The following is a 20,477-nucleotide window of genomic DNA, read 5'->3' on the forward strand; positions in this document are numbered from 1 at the left end:
GCATTTAGGTCTTCTAATATTCGTTGCGGAACATATTGACTATATACATTTTGTTCGTCTTGTAATCAGCTTTCGAATGAGGTATAAGGTGTAACTATAATAGGGGCTAAAGGGTCGCCACAGTCCATTCCATTATTCAAAATATCCATTTCATTGTTCAAAATTGGCTATTTCTTAATTTTCACGCGTATTTTGGCATTTAGGTCTTCTAATATTTGTTGCGGAACCTTTCATAGCTGACTATGCGGTATGGGCTTTGCTCATTGTTGAAGGCTGTACGGTGAGCTATAGTTGTTAATGTCTCTGTCATTGTGGTCTTTCTGGGTATTTGTCTCATTGGCAATCATACCACATCTTCTTTTTTATATTTCCTCATTTTTATGCATATTTTGGCATTTAGGTCCTCCGTAAACCGTCTTATGGTCATTTCGAATCAAAATATAGCTATTGTGTCATAGTCAATTTTTTTTTATATTTTTTTCACTATTCACCGCTACAATTTGAATAATGAAACATAAACCATTTCATTATTCATTATTCATTTTTCAATATTGAATAGTGAATAGTGAACTATTTCATTATTCATTATTGAATAATGAATAATGAACTATGAATAATGGACGTACTTCAGCGCGGTCCAGAACATAATACAATAGATAAATTAAAACTTGCGCTTTAGATTAAGAAAGGGTGTGAAAGATTTTGTATCATTTTTTCCAGTTCTTCTTGAGTCCTTGAGCCCTTCCCTCGCCAACAATATATAGTTTGCTTTATTTGTAAAAGAGGCTAGTTACGCTACAATATTATCATCTTAGATTAACCTCTCCAAACTTAAAAGTAAAGATCACCAACCCTTATTGTTTAGATTGATAAAGACTTTTGTATCCGTCGACATTATCTTCGATTAAAGTAGTATTGATCTGACAACCGCTGTGCATGTATACTTTAACGACCTTTAAATGAACGACAAATGACAACATTGTCATTTTTTGAATGACAATTAAACTGTGTTGGAAAGATAACATAAATACACTTTCGTTTTTCGTTTTTTGTTTTTGTGACATGAAAAATGAAAAATGAAAACACTTTCATTTTTCGATTTTAGTTTTTGAGAAATCAAAATTGAAAAATGAAAATACTTTTGTTTTCGTTTTTTGTTTGTGAAATCAAAAACGAAAAACGAAAACACTTTTCTTTTTCATTTTGGTTTTTAAGAAATCAAAAACGAAAAATGAAAACACTTTCGTTTTTCGTTTTGGTTTTTAAGAAATCAAAAACGAAAAATGAAAACACTTTCGTTTTTCATTTTGGTTTTTATGAAATCAAAAACGAGAAATGAAAACACTTTCGTTTTTTGTTTTTTGTTTTTGATGTTTCAAAACGAAAAACGAAGGGACGCAGATATACACGGACCGAACACCAAATAGCTCTATATTATTTATCTCAAACGCTAACCGTATATGAGAGATTTAAATCAACTTATTTAATTCCGGTTTAAATAGGTTTAAAAAATTTTATGTAAAAAAAGGCTTCTTCTTTCCAATATTTATTTTGTAATTAAAAATGATTTGATATATTTCGTGCTATTTATTAATAACTAAGAATGATTGTTATCAGAGCCGTGTTTACATCAGTGTTTACAGGTACCCCTCTTTTCTATTTTTGATATTTTAATCAAAAATTTAAAAAATCAAACTTTGAAAAAGTGAAATAATCAAAATTGCACGTTAGGTTTAGTATTTAAAAAGTTTGATCAAATTCCTAAACTATCAAATTGATAAACGATATTTAGAATTTAAATATTTTAATAAATTGGTAAAAATTTCAAAAATCTAAAGTTTCAAAACTTTTTAAAACTTTGAATTGATAAGTGTTACACGGACCCTCATAATACTGATCCATTACAATAATTAATGATGGGTTGCACATTCCTCTTTTATTATTTTCGTGCTACACACAGTAGCTAAGCGTTTGGTCATTCAGAAATAACGTATCATAAACAGAGAAATGTCTTAGTTTCTAAGGAACACTACAAATGTATTGTTTTCGATTTTAATTGGATGACCAGTTATCTTTTAATTCCATACCGTAAGAATAGAGCTTCTGTCGGTCTTATCACTCACGGGTAAAATTGAAAAATTGTCGAAATTTATTGGACTTTTATGTATAGCATAGTCCGAATTATATACTTAAAAGGATACATTTCATATAATAGTTATTTTGTACTAAAAATTGCTGTGCCATGCCTATTTCAAATAAGATTAAAAATCGTATATTTTCAAGTAAAACTATCTTTTGAATAACATCGCTGACCAACATAAATAAAAAAAAAATCCAAAATGCAATGAACGGTTTACTCCTGACAGATATTTTGTTCTCCTTGAACAATACTGGGTCATGATATGTCTAAATTGCAGTCCCGAGTAATCTGATGATGTTTATTTAGAGTTAAATGATCAGAAATGCACAATAACAAATATGTATAAATATATATGTTTTTAGATACTTAAAGTATATATGTTACAGGGAATTTGTAAAATCAAGGATTCTGTAAAATCACTGAAATTTCAGGGAATTTGTAAAATCACTGAACTGATTTGTGATTTTATAATATCCCTGATTTTGACCAGTGATTTTATAAAATCCCTGATTTTGACCAATGAGTTTAAAAAATCCCTGAAATAATTAAGTTCTTTTTTCACTGATTGTTTTCAGGGAATTTGTAAAAATAAATTCATTCTTATCGATTGAAAAATTTCTGTCAACAGAAAGAAGACAAAACAAGCTCTTATTACTACCTAGTTTAAAAAAAAGTAAGTTACTGTTTATTATAGTTTTTTTTCTGTAATTACTATAAAAATAAAACCAATTATTTCATTTTTTTTTTAAATAATATAAAAATCAAATATAAAAACGTTTATATTCACAAAATGATAATAAAAAAGACAACAGAGAATATAGGTAAGAATACGGATTTGCATGTCAACGTTTTATTTACTTTGGTCATATCTCAAATACATGTATCCTATCACAAAGTGATAAAAGTTTAAATAAATTTCTAAACTTTCTCATCTCTTTTAATCCAAATAAAAGTAGAGTAAATATTTTGTTTAATGTAGGTATGAAGTTCTTCAATGTGGAGATGTGAAAAAAAATTCGTTAAAAACGGTATTCATCAGATGAAGATGTAAAATATTATGTATGTCTTGAAGACATTTACAGCATAGTGCAGAAAATATACATATCAATAGGTCATGGTAGTAGGGACAAAATGGGAAAGGAGGCAAATAGAAAGTACGCAAATGTTTGATATGAAGCTTCAGAACTTTACAAGGAACTGTGCGAGGAATGCCAACTTAAAAAACGTAGAACTGCTGGTAAAGGCATTGTCGTAAAGCCTATAATAAGCAAGAGTTGAATTCCCGAGGACAGGTTGATTTGATAGACATGCAATCATTCAAATACAACGATTATAGATTTTTAATCGTATACCAAGATCATTTAACAAAATTTGTAATTTTACGCCCACTTACACCAAAGCTTGCATATGAAGTAGCAATGCAAATACTTGATATCTTTCTTCTTTTTGGTACTCCAAACATCCTTCAAAGTGATAATGGTGCCGAATTACTGCAAACATCATAAGTGAGCTTAAAAACTTATGGCCAGAATGTTAAATTATTCATGGTAAACCTCGACATAGGGCAGCATTGAGCGAGGTAATGATGATGTCAAGGATATGGTTATCACATGGATGCGAGATAACCTTTGTAAAGACTGGCCTGTCGGTGTCAAATTTGTACAATTTGAGAAAAATAGAAGTCATTATTCAGACATAAACAGAGCTCCCTACAAAGCTATGTTTGGGGTAGACGCAAGATTTGGGCTACCATCATCTTCACTCCCTGATGAATTTATAGCTAAAATTGACAGCGAAGAACATTTGTCAGATTTAGCAAACATGGCGCTTAATATAAATACTGATGACGAAAACATATGCACAACTGATGATGAACAAATGGAGATTTCTGAGCCACAACCTACTGAACCAAAAACTGACATGTGTGTTGTATGTGAAGCAACAGCATTGAATGCAACTTCTTGTGCTTGTAATAAAACTGTACATGTTTTATGTGGAAAATCTATCATAACAGAAGACTTTCTGTCAAAAGTAATTTGCTCTCTGTGTGATACAGAAACAGTCATTGAAAAAGAACGTGCAAATGCTCCCGAGTCAATGGTGAAACAAGCCTTTTATATGTTAAGTCGGTCTTATAGAGTTTTAGAAGAAGTGGACATTGGATGTAATGTTGTTATTCCTATCCCAGTCGTTGATAGTGGAAAAGGTGATCCCCGAAATATAATGGCTATTGTCCAGGGAAAGTCAGAGAAAGGCATCGTCTTGCTACCAAGCATAATATTCTGTTAGGGTCATACACAAGAAACAAGGTTGAACCCACTGATTTCTTATTTTTGAGTCCATCAGCTGTTTCAATTGAAAATTTTACATTTGTTCGACAAGCTGTTAAACTCTCTTCAATTTGTGATGGACAAGGATTTTTAAAATGTGGATGTTCTGGGAAGAACAGATGTGAACAAAACAGGTGTGCCTGTAGAAAAGCAGGACAATTATGTAATAGTAGATGTCAATGAAACTTGTCATGCAAAAATAAGTAAATTGTGGTCTAAATATCTGTTTATATGCCTTGAAGTCATTATCATTATACACTAGTTTTAGCTCATTGTATTTACTAAACAAATGCATTTCAAATTATTAGTCTATTTCTATATTAAGAAAAACACATTTCTAATAGCAAGTTAAACTTGTAATCAGGGATTTTACAAAATCCATAGCTCTATTTTCAGTGATTTTGTAAAATCCCTAACAATTTTAGGGATTTTACAAAACCACTGAAACTGTTAGTGATTTTACAAATTCCCTGTAACATATACATATCAAGTTTTGAATATGATGAAAGTTATCATCAAAATAAGATCAAAATAAGAAAAAAATGCCCTGGTGTGGAAAATTTTGTGGTAAATTGATCATACTTCTTAATTTCCTTATCTCAAGCAGAGTTTTAAATACTGTATATTGCCTTAAAGATAACATGACTTTTTTTAACTGTTTCAATTTGTTTGCTGGGCATTACCAATTATGACTGGATTCGGTAATTTCTTCTAAAAAAATCCGAAGTTTACTGAATCTGAACCACCACCATCACATACATCAATCATCATCATCACCATCACTGATCATCACCTTCCTCAAGAAAAAAACGTTTAAATGTTGTGACCACTGCATATAATGTTGTGACCACTGCATATAGTGTTGTGACCACTGTATGTAATGTCCCGGCAACTGCATATATTGTTGGGACCATTGCGTATAATATTGTGAGCACTGCATATAATGTTGTGAACACTGCATATATAATGATGTGAGCACTGCATATAATGTTGTGAGCACTGCATATAATGTTGCGAGCACTGCATATGATGATGTGACCACTGCATATAATGGTGTGACCACTGCTTATAATGATGTGACCACTGCATATAATGTTGAGCATGGACATAAGACAGTCATGGCGTTCCATACATATTTGTACGAGAACATGTTAATGTGATACGAATATTAACCCTGCTTTTCACTAGACCGACACCCTGAGCCGGATTTGTAACATGCTAGTTCACAGGGTAACAGTCCGAAGGAAGACATGTCACCTTACCCGGACTCATTATTCTGATTCCGAGCCGAGCAGCCTTTGTTTTTCTCTTTAATTTCGCGTGCTTAGCAGGGAAGCAGCAAATATCAATTTGAAAGTCTTTGGTTTTTTTCCGGCCGGGGTTCGAACCCACGACCTCCTGCACTCGAGCCAACCATAGTACCACGAAAGGACTGTCATTAGACAGTAACCCGTAATATAAAAGGTTTCGTGGCAAGCCGCTCATATATACACCTCCAGACTCAAGTAAACAGGGCTAACGTACCAACTATTTTTTTTTAGTCATTGGGCGGAATGTTTTTTTTTGTAAATGTTTGATTCCAAATTTCTTGAGAGAGATTTTATCTATTTCAGGAGGACAGCGAAATAGTTTGTGTCCATTTAAAATGAGGGAAAAAATAAAACAATAATGAAATTTAAAAAAAATAACCATGTTATTTTCTATTGAAGTCGAAATATTTGTTTGTCCTGAGCAAAGGAAATACACGTGCTCCTGCTCACAATAGTAAAGAGTTGGTGCCTAACCAATCGGATTAAGATACAAATGTACGGATCATCTGTCTAAGCTTTGGTTAAAAGGATCTGACAACGCTTCATTTTACTTTATGTTCTGGTAAATATTACACCAGCCAATGAAATTTCAGCCTTCATATTTTTGAAGTTGCGGATCAATCCGACAAAACCAGAGAATCCCAATGGTCTTTAAAACAGAAAATAGAATTGAGCGTTGTCAGATCGGCGTAAGTTTGAACATACAATATCTATCATTTATTCAGATAGGTGTCTAAATGAACATGAAAAACTGCATGTATGTATTGTTTCCTGAGACCTGTTGGTCTCTTACAGATAGAGAGTTGTGTTTCCAATTAAAAAAGTGAAAATTGACGGCAGCAGCTTTTAACATTTTGCGTTTATCCTGGAAACTTCAATAGATTGCAATGTGTCTGAATATACTCTATAGTAAAGGTCTCATTTTTGGCTCTTAAGAGTTTTGTTGTTTTATTACCTATTATTTTGATAACTTATCTATATAAATACCTTTCTTTGCAAAATTGTGTAGACAAGAACAGATTTAAAAATAAATAATTCATAGTTATGGTATCAAGACCCCCCTTTTCGAAGACATAAGCATTTCAACCCCCCTCCCCTCACCCCAAAAAAACCACCACAGAACATCACACACAAACAGACACACACATTTTCAATACTTCTGTTCGTAATTACAACAAAAGAACCAACGAATTAAGTTTCTATTGCTTTATAAGTTTAAAATATAGCGTCAGAAGTGGATCTAGAACTTCAAGCGTGGAAGTTGTTTGCGACTCCAGGGAGCTCAATTTGGATATGCCGGTTATAGTCTAATTGATATTTACCTCACCTTCATTCAATATAAGCTTCAGATGAAAAATACTCTGCTAGAAGAAATTGTTGAAACTAAGGAATTAGCGGAACGAGGCGTACAAATTGATGTCTACGGATGACGAAGACATCGCCATAACTTTATACGGCGGCATATCTATAACTATTAATAATTGTACACCACCATTCCATTCCAAAAATAATAAAATTAATGGCCCCCTTTATGTCTCCCTATCCCCTCTTTTTGGGTTACAAATGACCGGTCCCTTATATTAGCCATTACCCTATCAATGTCCGATTTTGGCCCACTTTTGTGTCTATCATGAGAAAAGTAATACATAAAGAGAAATTGAACAGCTAAAATGATCAGCAAGGCAAAATTTACAAACATGAACATACTTGAAATTCATGTATAAACTTCTTATAGAAAAAAACACTAACGCTAGGTATAAAGATATTGACAAATATAATGCCTACTCTTGTTTAAATGAGCATAGAGCATGGCAGAAAACAATTACTTCTTTAAATTTAATTACTTTAACCGTATGTTAATTATTGTAGACTCCGTATGTTCATTATTGTAGACCCGTCGATTAAAACTAAACTTTGCAATTCATATTTTGACAATTTTTCACAATATCAGATGTGATTTTGTCATCTTAAAACGAGGTACCAACATGCCAAGGTTATCACTTTTTAAATCTTAACCATTTTCCAAACGATAGCTACAGATTTGAGCCGGGTTTATAGTACTAGTACTTCCGTAAAAGCAGATCGGAATCATTTATGATGTAAACAGTAATCGTTCTAGTCGTAATTATGTTCATTGACCATAACGACGATGAAAGCACATCATTTAATGAAGTAAACCAAACCACATCATATAAGGTTATCACCACTATCAGGGTATCACCAGCCCAGTAGCTAGTCCTCCGGTACTGGCATGAAAATACGGATTTTTCATTAAAATTTGCTGTTACAAAATGTTAGAAATTATTATAAATTAAGGAATGTATCTCCTTCATGCAAAGCTCTGATTCCTTTCACGGATCTGGCTATACTTTTTGGAACTTTTGGATTATAGCTTTTCATCTTTTATATAAGCTTTGGATTTCACATATTTTGGCCACGAGCATCACCGAAGAGACATGTATTGTCGAAATGCGCATCTGCAGCAAAAAATGGTACCGCTATTGTTATTACAAGCACATACTATAATGACTAAACCACATCAGATAAAGATGTTTGTACATAATATAATGGAAAATGCAGATCTGTGCACATCACATAAGTACATTTGCACATCATATTAGTATATTTGCACATCATATAAGTATTATATGCAGATCATATAAGTATGTTTGCACATCATATAAGGATGTTTGGACATCATATAAGGATACTTTCACATACTATAAGAATATTTGAACATCATATAAAGGTGTTAGTACGTCATTATATGACAAGTGCAAATCATATAATGAAAATAGTCATAACAAAACAGTGTTGGCGTTCCATACTATGGACATGTGCATCAGTGCTAATCGATTAAGTCATTTCTGCCCTTTTTTTTAAAGTTAAAATGTAGAGAAACCTGAGCCTCATATTTAAACACTGACATTATCAAATGCATTGTTACACTTATTGTGCTGACAAACATTCAAAAATGGCAGAAGTTAAGAAAGTCAAGCATGTTGTGTTTCTGAATACTTTATTGCTTTGACTTTGGTAAAAGTGGTTTTGAATTTGGCCAACGCTCCATACTTTTACTTCGAGATTCACTTCTTGTCGAGTATCGAGTTGCGGGGGACAAAAGTCGAGTTACGATTACAAAATTAGATTTGCGTGAAAATGGGGATAACTATTTTTATTTTTTGGTGTACCTCTTTAACATTTTTGAATGACGATTGCTTATAGAATTGTATACAGTATTGTTGATTCTTTTTGTTGTTAGGACTTCATCTGAGTCTCGTGTAAACAAATGAATGGATTGCTTACATAATCACAACGCAAAGTATGGTTATTTTCTGAAGAAACAGATAGCATTTTGAAATACAGCGGATGGCTTGTAGTTTAATTATTATTAAATTTCATAGTTAGCACCGTCATATTAAACGTAAAGGGAGATTGCAGCTAACCTATAGTACATATGTAAAAGACCCCTTCTGCAGATTTAGTTAAGAGTGGACTTTTTGGAGCAGCTGCAGAGGAAATATTTGTAAGGGAGCTCAAAATTTATTCTTTGGCAGTGACATTCAAAGTTGTGAACGTTTAAGTTATATATGTCTACATTGGCTAGAGGTGAAGGGGGAGGGGGAGCCCTCGTAAAATGTGTTTAACCCCGTCGCATTTTTGCGTCGGTCCTTAGTCAGGAACCTGTAGTCTTTGTTCGTCTTGTATATTTTTTAAGTTTGGTTCATTTATATGTTTCGGAGCATATAATGGCGTCAATTTTCTTTATCTAGTGTACATAGTGTTAAGGGGCCTTATCATATAGTCTTTGCATATCGTAAATAAACGCATTTATTCTAAAGTCAGTTTTTAGCATAATACAGGTAATGTTCGTCTCGTATAATTTAAGAAGGGCATGATACAAATGGAATTTAGATTTGAATTATAAGGAATGACTGTAATAGTTGTTATGTTTATTCTAAATAACCTTAAAAATGTGGTGCACACAATTTTTTGAAGGTCGTACGGTTGCCTATATTTGCTTACATCCACTTCATTTGAACTTTGGGGGATAGTTGTCTCATTTGCAATCATACCACTTCTTCTTATTTTATTTTAATATTTATACAGTAACGAATATGCATACACTCTTACGGTTTGCATTTAGTAAGGATGTTTAATGGAATGTGCATATACCCTTCCGGAGCTCCTGAGATCACCCCTAGTTTTTTGGTGGGGTTCGTGTTGTTTATTCTTTAGTTTTCTATGTTGTGTCATGTGTGCTATTGTTTGTTTGTCTTTTTCATTTTTAGCCATGGCGTTGTCAGTTTGTTTAAGATTTATGAGTTTGACTGTCCCTTTGGTATCTTTTGTCTCTCTTTGACAATGTTATATCACTTATATAATACATGTTATACGGACACCAATTTTGTATTTTAAACAACAAAATATAGTTTTGTCTTTTTATTTAATGAGGTTTGTGTTATACCGAGTTTTTATTTTAGAATGTTTACAAGTAATTCATACACCTGCTTATTAAAAAAACTCACAACGACAAACCTTTTGTTATATTTTATTTGTTTAAAGACTGTTATCACTGTACGGTTCGTTGTCTTTAGTTTGTTTGATTAGTACTGTTCGTTGTGAATTATTGTACTGGTCATTGTGCGTTTTGATTACTCAAAGTCGATCAGTATCATGGTAGAAGCATGCATGTTGCCACTACTTGTCAAATTTTCAAAGCTTATTTCAATGGAAATTTACCATACAAATTGTATGCTGTATTTAAAGAGGTTCTATTCCAGTGTTTTTCTTTCGAATCAACAGCTCACTATAAGCAAACGCAACGAATATCTTTGAACGTTCACGATGGTTACCACTAACGAAAATAATGGTACTTCAACTTTAAATGATTTGGTTGATTGGTTGATAATTGATGAAAGTCCAGTGGCAAATATATCATTCATATTTAGGACAATGAAGTGGTTTGGGGTTAACGTTTTGTGTTTTTTCTTCTGCTGTGTTATTTGTATAACCATGTCCGGCCAATAACTTTTTTATATATCATTTAAACATGTTTGCTTTCAACTTTTAAGTCGTGCATACTTTTAACTGTTTTAGTTTATAACTATTATCAAACTCGTGGATTAGAGGTTTATGTCAGTGAAATTGCGATGTGGCAAAACAAGATAAAAATAATATCTTGAAGTCATGCATACGGTCTACAAAAATAATCAAAATGTGAAATTTCGTAAATAAAAATAAAAACTCTTCACCTCAGAATACAGGTACTGGACTTTGTACATGATAACAAAACACGACAATTACTATGTGTTACAGTAAAAGTATAATCAGTAATACGGTGTCAAAAGAATGCTCGTCATTTAATGATTATTGACATTAAGCAAACAGAAGTATAAATGGAACACTAATAAGAAGAATCAAGTTAATTAGGAGCAGTTTAGATCCATAAACATATGTTGACATAATTTTACATGTCGTTTAGTTGTTTTTGTGTCCTTGGGTTGTTATCAAATGGATGTATATCCCACATCTCGTTAAAATCATACTTAATATTCAGGGTATTAAATGCAGATCATAATTATTATACATTTATGTTCCTAGTTCCCTTGTTATAACAGGAAACCATAACATCGTTCATGACCGAGAGTTGAAATCGTTCCTCAATAAAGGACCTAAATATCACCCCCTGTCACTTATTAAGTGGAATAAGTGTCGTAACATGATCCACGACTCACTCCGAATTTACAACTCGAAATGGATAAAACGAGAAAAAGTTGGCAAAAAATCCTTAATCCCCCCCCCCACCCACCCAAATTCAGTAATGAGCATAGTTGATATTTGTTTTAATCATTTCAAAGAACATTTCACTTCTAACAACAACCATAATATTCATATTTCTCGTATCAATAATAAATTAAAGGAACTCCCCAAGGAATATGTTTTTGTCTCGGCTGATAAGTCTGCTTATAATACCATTATTGTATGACGTGAATTTTACATTGAGGTTCTGTAAAAAGAAATCACGAATTCACCAACTTTCCAACTAAATCCATTTTCGAAAAATGACATTTGTAACAAACATCAGCTTTTAGCTACCTCTTTACAAGCAGAACCAAATGCATTGAAAGTTCCAACTATGTACTGGCTTCCGAAGCTGCACATAACATCTTACAAGTAGAGATTTATTTCGTCTTCATGCAATTGTTCCACTACTAAACTATCTATTCTACTTACTAGTACAATTGCTACAATCCAAAACCTGGTAATAAATTGTTCAAATAAGCCTTTGAAAAAAGTGAAATAAATTACTTTTGGAGTGTCAAACATTCGTTGGAAGTACCTGATACATTGAATGCTTATATAGCTGATTTCGAATCTGATCACAATTTTGATTTTCTACACTATATACTTCTTTGCCTGATAATCTCGTTAATAAAAAGTCACATACCTACTTACATGGTCCTTCAAAAATTCAGAATGCGAATATATATGTTCAAACTCTTTAAGGTAATGTTTTAGTAACAACAAACAAAAGAACTATATGTCACTGGACCTGTTATGATACTATAACTGCCCTTGAAATTTTACTAAATAGAGTTATTGTTTGCTAGGGAGATTCCTAATTCCGTCAAGTTATCAGAATTCCAATAGGGATTAACTGTGCACCACTTATTACAGTCCTGTTTCTGTATTGTTATGATAAACAATTGATGACTAAATTCAGCCATCGAAGCAACATCCGATACAAAAATTTAAGAACACTTTTTGATACTTGGATGATTCATTGGCTCTCAATAAATACGACTTCATTTTAAATGCAAACAGTGAAAACATCCTTTCCTGGATCTTGATATCTATATCTTTAACAGAACGCTTAACAACAATATTAACGACAAAGAGATGATGTTCATTTCCTATTGTAAATTATCCATTTTTAGATGTTGAGGTTCCTTTGTCACCATCTTATTGTGTTGATGAATCTCAACTTGTTCGATTATCTCGTGTTTGTAACGACGTATTTGAGTTTACTGAAAGAAATCACCGTACTACTGAATATTATAACACCATGATTTTCGATATCACAAACTAGTCAAATATTTACTAAATGTTATCATCGGTACAAGGACACCATTCGTAAATATAAATCAACATGTAGACATCTTATACGTTCTGGTATTTCACACATTCAATATTGTATGCAAAGCACAAACATGTCGTCATTAAAAGCTAACCAAACCTTTAAACAGACTAATTCAGAAAGGATATATTTACAATACTGCTGCCAAGTAATTAAAGATGGCATATTTTAGTATTACTATTGATTAATTTTTGCGCATGTCCTAAGTCAGGAGCCTCTTTCCTTTGTAAGTCTTGTATGTTTCTTTTTAATTTTGTTTCATTTACTAATGGAATTAAATGCGACTGTCATACAAGTGAGAGGTTTAGCTAGCTATAAAACCAGGTTCAATCTACCATTTTCTACATAAGAAAATGCCTGTACCAAGTCAGGAATATGACAGTTGTTATCCATTCGTTTGATGTGTTTGAGCTTTTGATTTTGCCATTCGATTATATCTTATATCTAGAAATTGACTATGAGGGTCGGTTGAAAACAAAACTATGCGACAAAAGAGATGATTTCAGCTTCCAAATTGTGTGAATTTTCATTTTTAAACCAAGAGTTCCAAATGGTGAAGTTGAAATCATCACTTTGTAAATTTTACGGACGCCATCACGAGTTGGTTGACCGTTATGAAATATCCGTTTCACAGATGATTATTGGATATGTTCCTTATGTCGTAACTACAATTCCGTTCTCTTTTCACGAATATGACCTACCGAATTAGACTATTTACCCCTATTTGTGACATTTTTGCCTATTGTTTTTGTTTGTTTTGTTCACACATTGTTGTCAATATAATAGAATTTGATGCGACTGTCATACAAGTGAGAGGTTTAGTTAGCTTTAAAACCAGGTTCAATCCACCATTTCCAACATACAAAAATGCCTGTGCCAAGTCAGGAATATGACAGTTGTTATCCATTCGTTTGATGTGTTTGAACTTTTGATTTTGCCATTTGATTTGGGTCTTTCCTTTTTGAATTTTCCTTGGAGTTCAGTATTTTTGTGATTTTACTTTTTACATGTAAATGTTTAACCCGAATAATTCAGTTATTACATTCCGGTGATCTACGATTACACTTTTAGTACACAATCAGTCCTAAACTGAGATACCTATGTTGTATTTATTCATATTTCATCATATAATTTATCTGGAAAAAATCAGATTTGACTGTTATATCATTATAATAGGATCATCTGAGTTTTAAATCTAGACTGAGTGTAAAGTTCAACAATTTATTCAACTGATAAATGACCTACATGTATGATCATTATCAAGTTAAACGCACTTATAACAGCTTTAGTCATACTAATAATTTCACGTTTGTCATGTTCTTTGAAAAAATATTCTTTAAAGGACTATTGACCTCCCACCTAAGTATCACTAGCAGTCGTTATAAGAGTTCATGAGAAGGTATTTACATTCTTTTAAAAAAATTCTAAAGATGATAAAATAAACAAACACCTGATTAATAAGTTAAGTGTTAATCACTTACTTTTCTACAGATGTGTATTGCCGCTCTATCGAATACCAATACAGTTCATAACAACCATTTCATGACAGGAACTTCTCATAAATTTCTGTGAAGGAAAAAGTTTATAAATACATCTAAATGTTTCATACCGAGGTTCTGTAATGCCTTTCAGTATTTCCTGATGTAAGAATAAAGTGTGTGCACAGTTAATCACGTGTATCAATATATACGATAACAAAACCTGTTACCATTCAATACTAACGTAGATAAACTGGATCTGTGTTCCCGATTGCGACCATTACACAATTGTTGCTATCGTATTGTTCCTGCTGGTCCGATTACCATTGCAGTACAAAGAGAATAAAAACGTCTAAGTACGATTTCCGGTACTACATGTAGTGTGTTTGTGTGTGGGTTCGTTCGTGTATTATGTATTGTTTTTAAACTAGATATTTGCATGCGATCTGTTCAAATGCACTTTAGGCATTTATTGCGAAGCATTCCTAAAAATGTTATTAATTAATAGCCACAATTAGTGTTCGATTACACAATATTTCAATGTATCCCGAAATTGATGGTGACATCATGAAATACGCCCATCGATATTCGTTGACTAGGTACAATTATTTTTGTTCACTTATCAATAAAGTGGGACAAAATAGTATGCTATATTTGCGACAAGCCTCATGAATACTACAAAAGCCTTTTAACTTACCTTATAAGCTTAATAAGTCTTGTTTATATAACCACATTTTGTTGATAATGATCATACGAAGTTAGAAGGACTAAAACGATTGTCGACACGTGATAATTTACATACGGGTATGATTATATAATTGGACTTTATTACTTTCGTCAATCTTACGTTATCTCCCCTGTTAGATTTATGTATCTTTATATATTTCTTTCTAATGACCGATATAATATATATTATGACACGCACATCAGTCGAACACTATTCAAATCCTGGTATCTATAATTAGTGTATTTGCAACTTCTGAGTCGATGACACTGTAGGTGGATGTTTTCATTACGAGGTATCAAATGCCTATAGTCAGAATTTCTTTCTTGACATGAATCATCATTGATATGGTCATAATTATAAATTTATTATTTCAAAACACTAAAACTTTTCTACACTAGAAAAAGATTAGCTGATCTGTATTTGGCAAAACTTTGCAGAATGTTTCATTCTCAATTCTCTCCTACTTCGTACTCTATTTGGCCTTTTTAACTTTTTTTATTTGAGCGTCACAGATGTGTCTATTTTAAACGTGACCCACATCTTGTGTTTAATTTGAGCTATTGTATTTTTTTCATATAAAAATTAGAATGTTTTGTTTAGTTTTTTTCAAAGCGATATTTTTTTAAAAGCTATAAATCAATATCACGCAAAAGGTTACTAGACTAGACACTGAACACAATTTTCATAGCTACATGAGATTTTTAAATATCTATTTTATAAAATGTACAAGGGTAAGATATTAGCAAATTGAAAAAAAAGTATTCAGTGTGTTCTGATGCCTTTTTTTGTCAAACAGTTATCAAAGTTAATTAAATATATATTTGTCATCAACTTCAATTTGCCTTATCAATTAACTTTGATTATTTTTGAAATTAACTATGGGCCACAAGTTTATTGTTTTCTGTTAAGTATTAAATTTATATTAAGATCTATTTTGTTACATCTCGTGATCAATTTTATTTGGCAATCGCCAATGGCAGTCAGCAGGGTTAAAGAACATCAGTTGTTCAACTTGTTAGTCAAATGCGTTTTGTTTGAATATACTTTTTTCACTTTTTTGGTCTTATCTTTCCCTCCGGTTTATATGATCCGTGCATTCTATATTGACTCTTAAAATTCAAGAGTCTATCTAAAATTGAGGGTAAATTATATGGCCTTCCAAATACCGTTTCGACCCCTAACATCACTGAAGATATTGTCGAAATCTAGATCTGGTGTTAAAAAAAAAATATCGACACCTTGTGTATATGGCATTACATCTTGGTCACAAAATTATTGATAACAGTTTAGTATTAAATTTATATTAAGATCCATTTGGTTACGTCTCGTGATCAATTTGATTTGGCAATCGCCAATGGCAGTCATCAGGGTTAAAGAACATCAGTTGTTCGACCTGTTATTCAAATGCGTTTTGTTTAAATATACTTTTTTCACTTTTTTGGTCTTTTGGAAAATGTTGTTTGTGCTGTATTTAGACCCTTCTACAACGAAATTTGTTTTACATGCACACGTATAAAAATTGCTGTTTTTATCGAACGCAATCATAGGTTTGAACGTAGTTTTCAATTTAGACTTGTATATAGATTGAATTATTACTTTTTTTTTGCAGAAAATGTAATCAGTTTTTCGTGTTGATATGTGAACATTATAATTATAATTTTTGTTCTTTATTATAATATTCCCATTCATGTATATGTTAAAGAAATAAACAATGTATATACTTGTAATTTTTGTTTATCATTTTGATTAATATTCTTAAAAGCAATAAAGATTAATTAAAAATGAATCAAATGAATCATTCTAATTGATAATATTTGATTGACACAAGAAAATGTGGTATGATTGTCAAGGCTACCACGCTCCACCAGGGACTTAAGATCATTAACTAAAGGTTACAGGACAGTCTTTTCCAATGAGCAAACCGATCTTAGTTATTAATTGAAAGGGAATAGAATCTGTTGCTGTTATTATTTAAAAATCCATTTGTCTGACCCAAGTCAGTGTAATTTGTATGTCATGTTCTGATGAAGCCTTTGTTCTTCTTCTTTCATTGTCTTTTGAACTTGGTGTTACGAATAGATTTTCTATGTAATTTTAAGGGCCTGTTTATTTCTGTTACAAAACTATGATAACATGAATAGATATAAGTATAACCTTAATCTTGATAGAGGGTGGCAAAGGGGGGTTGCTTGCACGGAAAAAACGTTGATCGTGAAATAATTTCTGTCATGAACGTTGCAAAAAAAATAAAGACTTTGATGAAAAACTTTTGTGACTGAGTCACTGTCCTCTTGTATATATAAACTCTCTGTTTTACTTGATATTCCCGATTTAGTATACACATTTATGATATAAATGGTTTACGACTTTTAACAAAGTATTTCTTGACGATTCCTGCAAAGTGTTTGAATTTTATTTGAAAAATACCGAGCACGCAAAATAAGCATTTGACAATCAAGATGCATGTAAAATTGAATAAACAGAACACGTTGAACTAGGCACGTGTCTTGCACGACTGAACGTCAAATAATAAAGTAAAAAACGTTGATCACGTTGCACGAAAATAACCCTTTACCACCCTCTTGATAGAGGGTTTATTCCTTGTGTTCCTTCTTTACCACCCTCTTGATAGAGGGTTTATTCCTTGTGTTCCTTCTTGATGTACACATTAACTGTACATTGAAGTACTGACCAATATAATCTACAAATACCCAACCCTTGTGAGTACTAATGTATGCAACCATTAAGACTTCCAAAATGCTTTGTCTTCTTGGCGTACACATTAACTGTACCTCAAGTACTGACCAATATAATCTATAAGTATCCAATCCTAGTGAATACTAAGTTGTGCAACCATAACATTTTTAAAATGCTATGTCTGGTGGACGTACACATAAACTGTACCTCAAGTACTGACCGATATTATCTACAAACATACAACCGTTGTGAGTACTAATGTATGCCACCATTAAAACTTTCAAAATCCCCAGCCTTCTTGACATACACATGAACTGTACCTAAAGCATTGACCAATATGATCTACAAACATCCAATCCTCGTGAATACTGAATTGTATGCAACCATTAAAACTTTGAAAATGCTTTGTTTTTTTTTGACGTACACATTAACTATACCACAAGTACTGACTGATATTATCTACAAACATGAACCGAGGTTAATATATGAATAGTGGTTTAGGGCGACCAGAGGTAAACAACGTCAATGAATGTGTTTGGTGACCAGAAGTGAACGATTGTGTTGTGTGAGCATTATTGTAAGGTGACCAGAGGTCAACATAGTGAATATATGTACGAGGTGACCAGAGGTTACCAACATAAATGAGTGTGTTATTTGATCAGAGCATCATTGTAACTGGACCAGAGGTAAACATTGTCAATATGTGTTCAAGGTGAGCAGAGTTAACCTAAGACAACATATGAAGAGTGGTGTAAGGTGATCAGAGGTAACCTTAGTCAATATTGCTAGTGTGAACAGTGTGTTACTTGCTATATTTTTATACCCTTTCCAAATTTGTTTCTTCTTGTTTTATGCCATAAATATCAGGTAGGGGGTGTGAAACTACATTGTACAAAATTTTGGGTCATGGATTTTGAATTAATGTAATCACTCCTTTTGTAAAAGCAACGTTTACAGTTTTGTGAACTTCGGATGAACAGACTCTACAGGCGAAAGGACTCAGTCTAACATGTATCAGGGCAAATGAGTACCAATTAATATTAACGTTAAGTAGACACAGCCTGTTGGAAAGTTTTATTGTAATTTCTATGATAGAAAAAAAGAAGATAAAATTGCTGTTAGTTTAATGGGAACAAATTAATCTATGTTTTTTTGCCAAATGTTTGACAACAAAAGTTAATACTGGTTTCATGAAACCATGAGTAAGCCTGTTTCCCTCTTCAAGGTCTCAAATATTTTCTAATACGTCAAAAGCTTTAAGTAGAACATATCTGAAAAAAAGAAAGACTGTTGTGTAAATCTTTGTTAACAGAGATACAAAAAGATTTATGTGGAGGGAGGTGATGACGCTTTGATAAATTGAAACAATTTGTTAATTAAGAAGAATTTTTTGACTAAACTACCAATGTGCCACTTGACTTCAGAACATTTTGCAGTGTCTGGCACACTAATAATATACATGCATATTTGAGTACAAAATTGCATATTGCACTGCAAATGCAACAAGTAATCAACAACAAATAGAAAACTAACGATTAAGTATGATAAAGATTGAAGGGGAATTATATGTCAATTTTGACAGATTTCTTGTTGCTTAAACTTTATTTGTTCACATAATTATGTTGTTTTTATTTGATTTAAATTTCTGTTAATTAATAATTGTAGAGAATATGTTTTGGTTGTGGTTAAGTTAAATATTATCATTTTGATGGCAAAAGTTTACACTAGTCCACAGCCATCTGAGCTAAACCCGGGTATTCTTAATATATTTTCACTTTATCATGTTTTTTATTACCATATCCTGATTTAATCTGAAATTTGTCAGATTACTTATGAATATTCATCCTATCTTTCCACAGTTATTTGATTCAAATTTTGCCAACCAAGTATATCATAAAAATTTCCAAAATAACCTTGGCCTCTGAAAAGCAAATGGTTATTCCTTCATCATACTCAAAAATACACAATCTTTATTTTTTTGGCAGCTTTTAACTATTTTCACAGCATACTTTATGCAGCTTACAACTTGTTTTTTTATCTAGGATTATTAGCAAAGAGGAGGGGCTTGTAAAATTTAATTGCTTACCAAACCTCATTAGCTTCTTTTTTTGATGAGGACATTTTACTAAGCCTTTAAAAGACTTCACTTTTTCAACAATACTACTGCATGACTAAATTGACTCTAAATTTTGTTCATTCTTTCTTGGCCTAAGACCCTTTTAAACTAATACATGTAATATGATATGTTATTTGCTACATTTCTTTCCATTCATTATATACACATGGAATGATTATTTATAACCAAAAAGCTTCTCAAATTTAAAATTGGTGGCAAATACTACATCTTTATGTAAGACACCCTTTCATTGGAAAACCTTAATTTTGAACTACAGGCTCTCTTATGAATTTGAATTTTGATTTATTAAGTTAAGTCTGATAAATCTAATGAGTCCTCTATTGCTTTCGATATATGTTATATTATATATGAAGCATTTAAAAAGTAGTTTTTTGCAACATTTTATTTTTCAAGCCCCAAATGTGGATAGTTGAAATTTTTCAATTTAACGTCTAAATTTAACACGAAATTTAATTTAAAATTTATCTTATTGATAAGCATAAAGCTACATCGCTACATAATTTATTATTTGCGATAG

At 32.0% G+C, this 20,477-nt stretch overlaps 1 long non-coding RNA gene across 1 annotated transcript in view; it reads right to left on the reverse strand.

The window, feature by feature from the left end:
* The window catches only part of LOC143054702 (uncharacterized), a 107,171-nt gene extending 91,974 nt beyond the window's left edge, over positions 1–15,197 (reverse strand). Inside the window, exons 1-2 of the long non-coding RNA XR_012971793.1 lie at positions 15,097–15,197; positions 14,403–14,487 (exon numbers count right to left, since the gene is read on the reverse strand). This is a non-coding gene — a long non-coding RNA (uncharacterized LOC143054702). The remainder of the gene's footprint in view (positions 1–14,402; positions 14,488–15,096) is intronic.
* Positions 15,198–20,477: the final 5,280 nt, after the last annotated feature.

This window comes from Mytilus galloprovincialis, chromosome 12, assembly GCF_965363235.1.
Source record: "Mytilus galloprovincialis chromosome 12, xbMytGall1.hap1.1, whole genome shotgun sequence".
Lineage (NCBI taxonomy): Eukaryota > Metazoa > Mollusca > Bivalvia > Mytilida > Mytilidae > Mytilus > Mytilus galloprovincialis.